Consider the following 9,217-nt stretch of genomic DNA (forward strand, 5'->3'; position numbering starts at 1 on the left):
TCGTAATACAATATAAAGTGCATTACAAGTCGCGAGGAATTATGAGTGTCTGAGAGGGAGTGTGTTCACTCCTTGTAGCTCCATAAGAGCAATACTATTTTCTTAACATGGAATGAGCTAGACACGTGGCTGGTGTGTTTGAGCACCTCCAGATACCGCCGAGACTGAACCAGAACCGAAGCTGACAGCTTGGGTTCAGAAAGGCGGAGGTACACGGTTATGTGCCATGTACAATGCTTACACGAATAAGCCAGCTTGGGAGAGTTGAACAGTCGACTAGAAAAGCCCTGTTGCATAAGCAGGACAGATCATCCGCATAAAGTAACCACTTATCCTAGAAATGATCGAAACCGTTCGGCATGAAGTTATGAGAATGTTCTACGAAAAATAAGATTAGTGCTTGATATTTACTTCTGTTCCTGTATGCATTAAATAAATGAAATCAGAAATACCATTAAGGTGACCGAACGTACCTTGGCTAAGGTATTTTTTTTAAATTTCGTGTGGCTATTTCTAGTCGAGTGCAGCCCTTGTAAGGCAGACCCTCCGATGAGGGTGGGCGGCATCTGCCATGTGTAGGTAACTGCGTGTTATTGTGGTGGAGGATAGTGTTATGTGAGTTGCAGGGATGTTGGAAACAGCACAAACACCCAGCCCCCGGGTCATTGGAATTAACCAATGAAGGTTAAAATCCCCGACCCGGCCGGGAATCGAACCCGGGACTCTCTGAACCGAAGGTCAGTCCAGTACACTGACCATTCAGCCAACGAGTCGGACTATGTACAGTTGTCCAATATCATTCATTAGCCCAGTCTTTGAATATGGAACAGCCGTATGGAATCCATACCAAACAGGACTCATTAAGAAACTTGAGATGGTGCAGCAAAAGGCTGCAAGATTCGTGCTTAATCGTAGAAGTGAGAGCCACCGGGGACTAGAAGGAAACGAGAACGGTTATGTACCATGTATAATGCTTACACGAATAAGGGCCGGAATTATAATGAGGATTTAAACTGAAGATTGAGTTAAACTGTAACTTGAGTTTAAACCGATGTTGATTCGTATAATGGCCGGCCTAAGTTAAACTGAGGTGAAGAAGGAAATATACGATCTTGATAGCAGTGACTTGCGAGGAAAGATGACTGTCGATAATGTTTTGCAGTGACTTGCAAGAAAAGATGACTGTCGGTAATATTTTGTTTACTTTTTGTAGGTAAAATGGCGGATAAAAGCAGTAAACGTTGTCCTAATTTTACTTGTAAGGAAATAGAATTGCTTGTGCAATTAGTACAGAAATATTTATATAGTCCGTGAAACAGTGGCCTTATTAGTTCCTCCGAAATCTCCCATTTTAATAAACAGTCTACGGGAGGCATAAAACAGCAATGCTATTAGTAGCTGACTGAGGAATTCTACAGCATGTTTTCTGAAATAGAAGGAAGTTACTTAATTTTCTAAAATTTACACTTTTGACACTCAAACAATTCAAAAAGTCATTTTTACATTCTTACCTTTTCGTTGCATGTTTTATTCTAGCATCAATTTGCTGAAATAGGGTTACGACAGTCTGTTTTGTAAGCTTAAACCTATTTAAAAACTATTTTTCATTCCATATATGAAAGTGACGTCCCCTTGCTCGGAAAACGCCCGTGGTCCTTTAATAATTTGAACCACTTCTTCGTCATCGCTTAGTATTTCTTCAAACACCTTAAAAATATCTTCCAGATCCATTTGTTCTGTCATATTGTAAGGTTATGTCTTCAGTTTAAACGGTAGATGAGTGGCAGAAAAATTAATCTCTAGTTAAACTTAAGATTAAGTTTTATAATACACGACTAATAGATAAATCGAAGTTTAAATTGAACCAACAGTTTAAACCTTTATTATAATACCGGCCCTAAGCCAGCTTGGGGAGAGTTGAACAGTCGACTAGAAAAGCCCTGTTGCATAAGCAGGACAGATCATTCGCATAAAGTAAACGGTAGATCGCAGAAAACTATGCTAAAAGGGGCAAAAGATCCACATGGGTCGGCGCCCCGAACAAATAGCAAAAAATTCGTTTGTAAATAGGGGAACTGGCGATTGGAATTCATTGCCTGCAGCTGTTTTAGAACATTTTCTCAAAAATATAAGATGCTTAAATTTCTATGATGGTGTCATGTTTTAATGCAACGCTCAACCCACTGTAAATTGTAATATTAAGGCAACTGAATTATTTAATAATCCGCGTCACTTAACAAGACACACTTCCAAATCACACCAGAATCAATCAAGAAGCTAGAAACGCGTCCGTTTCGTCCTGATGATTACCTGGACATTAAGGAGAGCATGCAGCGTATATGAGAGGTATCCGAAGAAACCTCGGACTCGGTCTGCAAACAAAATATCGTGATGACCTTAAACGAAATACGAACTACGACATCATAGTAGCTATAAACAAATATTTGGCTGGTAGTGATAATGTGGATCCACCAGAAAGTTTAACACCTACACTCGCTCCCGAAATCAAGTACTGTCCTGTCACATCCGTAGATGTAGAGGGGCCATTCTCCGCACTGAAGCTCTTTTTAACAGACAAACGCCACAGATTTGTGCCAGAAAATGGAGAAGACTGTTTTAGTGTATTGCAAAGTAAATTATGGACAGGAGAAGTACAGTGTGCATTGTAAAATGAAATAGGAATATGTATCAAACAAGCAATACTGATCTGCATTTAGGGCAGTCGCCCAGGTGGCAGATTCCCTTTGTTTTCCTAGTCTTTTCTTCAATGATTTCAAAGACATTTGATTTTTATTGAACATCTCCTTTGGTAAGTTATTCCAATCCCTAACTTGCCTTCCTATAAACGAATATTTGCCCCAATTTGTCCTCTTGAATTCTACTTTATCTTCATATTGTGATCTTTCCTACTTTTAAAGACACCTCTCAAACTTATTCGTCTACTAATGTCATTCCACACCATCTCTCCACTGATAGCTCGGAACGTACCACTTAGTCAAGCGACTCGCCTCCTTTACCCCAATTTCTCACAGCCCAAACTTTCCAACATTTTTGTAACCCTACTCTTTTGTCGAAAATCACCCAGAATAAATCGAGATAGTTTTCTTTGGATTTTTTCCAGTTTTCGAATCAAGTAATCCTGACGAGGGTCCCATACACTGGAACCATACTCTAGTTGGGGTCTTACCAGAGACGTATATGCCCTCTCCTTTACATCCTTACTACATCCCCTAAATACCCTCATATCCATGTGCAGTGATCTGTATCCTTTATTTACAATTCTATTTATGTGATTACCCCAGTGAAGATCTTTCCTTATATTAACACCTAGATACTTACAGTAATCCGCATAAGGAACTTTCAACCCCATCAACGCAGTAATTAAAACGGAGGGGACTCTTCCTATCTGTGAAACTCACAACCTGACTTTTAACCCCGTTTATCATCATGCCATTTCCTACTCTCCATCTCACAACATCGTCGAGGTCATTTTGCAGTTGCTCACAATTAACATAATCCGCAGAAAGCCTTATCTCTGATTCCACTTCTTTACTCATATCATTTATATATATCCAGGTCCAATAATACTGCCTTGTGAAGTGTGTTTCTTCACTGTGTTTTTTATACGGTTGCCTTACAACCTTACTAATTGATTTATCATGTGTATTAACATAGTGTGCCTATGCTAGAAGACGTGTGCATATTGTTTTAACATTGAACACTAATAGATTGACACGTCTCACAAGCTATACAAGGATTGTTTGTACTTGTGCAACAGCCACACCTGCAGCAGTAAGTATTATGTTTTTTGTTTTTCCTTCAGTTGTTTATTCATGATAATGATGTTATGTATTGGTGTGGGTGAATCGCATGGGTCTAGTAAAGGAATGTTACGTGCAGGCTTGTCAGACACCTGAAACCAAAATACGGGACAGGTGTGCGATCGAGGACATCAATGGGCTCGTATTCTACAAGTTATAAACTAATTTAAAAATGATAGGCTTATTATTTTGACATCATATTGCAGTTTATTAATGCATGCCTTAATATTTATACACAGACTGAAACTTACAGTTCGAGCAAGTTGGCCGCGTGGTTTGGGTCATACAGCTATGAGTTTGTATTCCGGAGACGATAGGTTCGAACCCTACTGTCGGCAGCCCTAAAGATCTTTTCCCGTGATTTCCCATTTTACACCGAAGCTGTAGCCTGCCTTAAGGCCAAGGTCAATTCCAATCCTAGCCCTTTTCTATCCCATCGTCACCGTAAGACCTGCTTCTGTCGGTGCGACGTAAAGCAAACAGGAAAAACATAGTTTATTTAATTAATCATACAATTTCTTTCAGTTCCAAAATATTTTTATTACTATGAAGTGCTGTTAACAGCTTTCTTGGCATTCTTAGCAATTTCATAATAATCTCTTGATTGACAATTGAAGAAAAATATACAGAAATGAACAGCTCAGACCTAAACACGTCAACAGAACATAATATTTCTCACAGCAGACAATTTCACACGAACATGCGGTGGATAGGACTACGTCAGGTAGCTGTCCGTTATGACATGTTTTAATCGCCTGGGTGAACAACCAGAGAACTGCAAACAATAAAATAAAAAACCGTTTTAAAAATCTACGAACTCACACCAGATAAAGAAGCCAAGGAGTGAGGAAATCTGTCCCCTTTGAAAGAAAGGAGACAAGCTCTTGGTCCTTATCAGAGCTGGAAATACTAGAGTATTCCTCTGTAGGTTCAAAATATGGGACAATTGCTGTCCCGGATAGGAACTGTCCGAGACACGGGCCACTTAACACGAATACGGTACTGTCCCGTAAAATCCCTGGTTACGTGTGCATTTCATACAAGTGTTTAATAGCATGAAAATAAGTCCATACTTAAATGCACATTAATTTCACCACTTTTTGCAGCATATTTGCATGCTTATATTGATCATTTATACAGAATATAAATCCCATGTTTACTCATCACACAGACCGCACTGACAAGAGAATTAAAAAGTTACAAGACATTAAAAAATATCTCGTTCGTTACTTCGGAGTTTTGAAGGAGATGGAGCAAATAATAAGCATAAACAAACGCGATTTATACTGCAAATCACTGAGGTAGTACAGCTTGAGGTATTCTCAAACACGGAACCGACTAATTTTCACAAACTATGATTAGAGTTATATAATCACGGCACTTGTTGATGTAGAAAAGGAAAGCTTCCTACTGCCGCATCCCTTCCGCGAGTTCTTGATAAACGCATCGTTAATGTTCCATAACCGGTTCTGTCTGGATGACAACCATTTATCAGCTGTGCTCATTAACGAACGAACCGGCCCAAATCAATACTGGTTGCATAATTTACGAAAGGTTTCCTCCATTCGCTATCAGAGGAACGGCACAAAAATATTTTGCACGTTAAAACTGGTTAAAAGCATGTCAATTCATTTACAAATGCATTCTTTAATATAGCTATAAAAAATGGAACTGATGCATGAACGGCGACACCAAGTTCATTCTATTAATCAAAATTTGTAAAATATAACTAATTTTTTATTACTGACTGGTCGGATACGCAGCTCATTCAGTAAGATGCTAGCCTCCTGTAATCAAGTGTGCGGTATGGAATACCAATGCAATCATAACTTAATACATTTTTTTAAAAAGAAAACCATGGCGCAACAGCCACGAATAGCCATGGCCTACCAAACCATCGCTAATCACCCCCCCAAGGCCTGCAGATTAAGAGGTGTTATGTGGTCAACACGACGAATCCTCTCGGCCGTTATTCTTGGCTTTGTAGACCAGGTGTAACTTAATACTTTTGCTTAATAGAATACATTTGTTTTCATTCTCGTATCAGATCCACTTTACAAACATTGGAATGTTTTATTCTATGAATACAAATATGTGCGAAAGAGGCTGCCAAATCGAGAATATAACGACGTGCTTAGTTCACTCGAAAGGACGCGGGTTCGATTCCCTGTCAGAAAGTCGAAAATTTAGAAACGGTATTTCCATTTATGGACCAGTCGCAGAGCCCTGAGGTTCACTGAACCTACGCCAAAAATGTGTACCAGTTTAATTCCTCGGGACAAAGACAGCTGGGCAGAGCACAAATACATCGAGGTTATAAATAATAGAATCGTTTACCTTCCATTCCCATAAGGCCTTCATGGGCTATAAGGAGATGGCATTACTTTCTTAAATGCGACTAATCTGTGACTCTATTCAGAGCACAGTTCTGTTACTCTACCATTAAACAGGTTGTTATTTATTTAGAGAAATGAATAGATCTACACTGCCAATATTTTTGTTTGGTCTAGTGGTCTTAGTGGTTATTACTTTAAGAGGAAGTACAACTGGGCAACAATCCTCTTCCGGTTTGGAAGAAGAGTATTTGTGACGTGTGATGTTAATAAGTGTAAATTATGTAACCATTAAGTTCACGTGTCAAGCTGTAAGATGGCATAGCACTAGCTGCAGGTCCACCAGTGACATTGAACCAAAAGTTTACAAGCTAGCTCTTTTGACGTCTGAAATGTAAAATCTTAGACTTGTAGGGGAGCTAAATGTTTATGAATTTCACTACAACTTATTATATTTAGAAAAATTTATTAATATAATTTTCGGCTATGAAAGACATTATTACTAAGACGAACGTTAGTAATTCACATAGAGGCCAACTCCTCCGATTTTTTTAAAAAAAGGCCAACAATACCAATGTAACATTTGTGCATCTTTAAAATATTGTGGTGGGGGGAAGGGGGTCGTAAAATATATAGAACGCATGTGCAATAATTCACACCTTATCTAATCGTAAACGTTAGCGCAAAACTGCGGAAAATACACAAAAGTAAACGAAGTCTAAGTCACGTATTTTAATTACCCTCCTTCAACACTGAAGAAGAATCAATGTCTCTCAAAGATTGTCATTGCATACTTCATCCACAACATGTACAAATTCAGAATACTTCAGAAGCCTTGTGTCATTCACTGTGTATGAATAGCTGATGTTTCTATTGATAAATAACATTAGCAGATATATATACATATATTTACTTCTAATTCTAAACCACTTATAAAATAAATACTGAACAGGTTGTTCTATGCTGTTGTTATGGAATGGCATGTCTTAAGAAACACCGAAATTGGCATAATTTAGCGGTAAGAACTATTTGACGGGTCACGTATTTCCTGGTAATAGATAGAAGTGTGCTCACCTGTGCTGTGTGCTCTTGTCGCTGTTGGCACTCTCTCCGCTCAGCTGATCTTGTACTCGCTGTGCTCCTGCCGACTGCCTGTTTGCGTGGTGCGCGCACAACACTTGGTGGTGAGTTGCCTGATCCTGCCGCCCAGAGCACTGCCGGCGCCCGTTGACCCACTTCCAACTCAATCGATCCTCCAGTATGCTGTGCCTCTCAGCTGGTCGCCAAAAGCCCGGCCCAGAGAGCGGCAGGTGAGGCCAGAGGGGGACGAACGGCAATTTAGGATATTGATCCTGACCTTTCACCCCCCACCAAACTCACTACGTCACACAGCATCCATCCGCGCCGGCCGGAAGTTCTCTCTGAAAATGAATCAGGAAACTGGCGCACAGCCAAGGAATCGTTTAGGCATCGATGATTGATATAAGCAATAAACAATGCAGTAATGGTTACCAAGATGTTCTGTTCGCATTTAAAAGCTTTCGAGCGCACGGAAGCCATACGGAGGCAGATAACATAGACACGGAAGTCGGAAAGAGATGAGCTTAACCGATATTTCAGAAGATCGGTGACAGGCGTATCTGTGACAGAAATATCTGTGACTTTTATCTGTGACACAGTCACAGGAAGCACGAACATATGATTATCGTCACGGATCACAGAACCAACACAGAACACTGAACCAAGGTTTAACCGGCGTTAGAACAGATCAATCAATACTGATCTGCATTTAGGACAGTCGCCCAGGTGGCAGATTCCCTATCTGTTGTTTTCATAGCCTTTCCTTAAATGATTTCAAAGAAATTGGAAATTTATTGAACATCTCCCTTGGTGAGTTATTCCAATCACTAACTCCCCTTCCTATAAATGAATATTTGCCCCAATTTGTCCTCTTGAATTCCAAATTTTATCTTCATATTGTGATCTTTCCTACTTTAAAGACGCCACTCAAACTTATTCGTCTACTAATATCATTCCACGCCATCTCTCCGCTGACAGCTCGGAACATACCACTTAGTCGAGCAGCTCGTCTTCTTTCTCCCAATTCTTTCCAGTCCAAACTTTGCAACATTTTTGTAACGCTACTCTTTTGTCGGAAATCGCCCAGAACAAATCGAGCTACTTTTCTTTGGACTTTTTCCAGTTCCTGAATCAAGTAATCCTGGTGAGGGTCCCATACACTGGAACAATACTCTAGTTGGGGTCTCACCAGAGACAAATATGCTCTCTCCTTTACTTCCTTACTACAACTCCTAAATAGCCTGATAACCATGTGCAGAGATCTGCACCATTTATTTACAATCCCATGTATGTGATTACCCCAAGGAAGATCTTTCCTTATATTAACACATAAGTACTTACAATGATCCCCACTAGGAATTTTTACCCCATTAACGCAGTAATTAAAACTGAGGGGACTTTTCCTCTTTGTGAAACTGACAACCTGACTTTTAACCCCGTTTATCAACATACCATTGCCTGCTGTCCATCTCACAACATTATCGAGGTCACGTTGCAGTTGCTCACAATCTTGTAACTTATTTATTACTCTTAACAGAATAACATCGTCCGCAAAAAGCATTATCTCTGATTCCACTTGTTTACTCATATCATCTATATATATAAAATAACTTGTCCTGACTGACTGACTTACTCATCATCGCCGCGCCGAGCCAAAAGTACTGGACATAAAGAAATGAAATTTGGGTGATACATTCATATTAAGATGTAGGTGCTCCCTAAGAGATAATTTTTGGATATTCCGTCGCTAAGGGCGTGAAAAGGGGGGGGGGAATTTTAAAATGAGTGTATCGATATCTCAAAACATTAAAAGTGTACAGATGTAAAAATTGGTATTTAGAATCTTCTTTAAAAATAAGAAACACTTATTTTTTTCAGAAAATCCTAATAGGAGGGGTGAAAAACGGCTTGAATGCCTTCAATCAGGATACCGGTCCTCGTATCTCAGACTCTGAAGATATTACCGATCTGAAAATTGGTACT

The 9,217-nt window shown here is 39.5% G+C and overlaps 1 long non-coding RNA gene across 1 annotated transcript in view; it reads right to left on the minus strand.

Annotated features, from left to right (window-relative positions):
- Window positions 1-7,818, minus strand: part of LOC137502718 (uncharacterized) — a 157,311-nt gene extending 149,493 nt beyond the window's left edge. The window contains exon 1 of the long non-coding RNA XR_011018842.1: window positions 7,229-7,818. This is a non-coding gene — a long non-coding RNA (uncharacterized lncRNA). The remainder of the gene's footprint in view (window positions 1-7,228) is intronic.
- Between the last annotated feature and the right edge of the window lie 1,399 nt (window positions 7,819-9,217).

This window comes from Anabrus simplex, chromosome 1, assembly GCF_040414725.1.
Source record: "Anabrus simplex isolate iqAnaSimp1 chromosome 1, ASM4041472v1, whole genome shotgun sequence".
In the NCBI taxonomy this organism is placed as follows: Eukaryota; Metazoa; Arthropoda; class Insecta; order Orthoptera; family Tettigoniidae; genus Anabrus; species Anabrus simplex.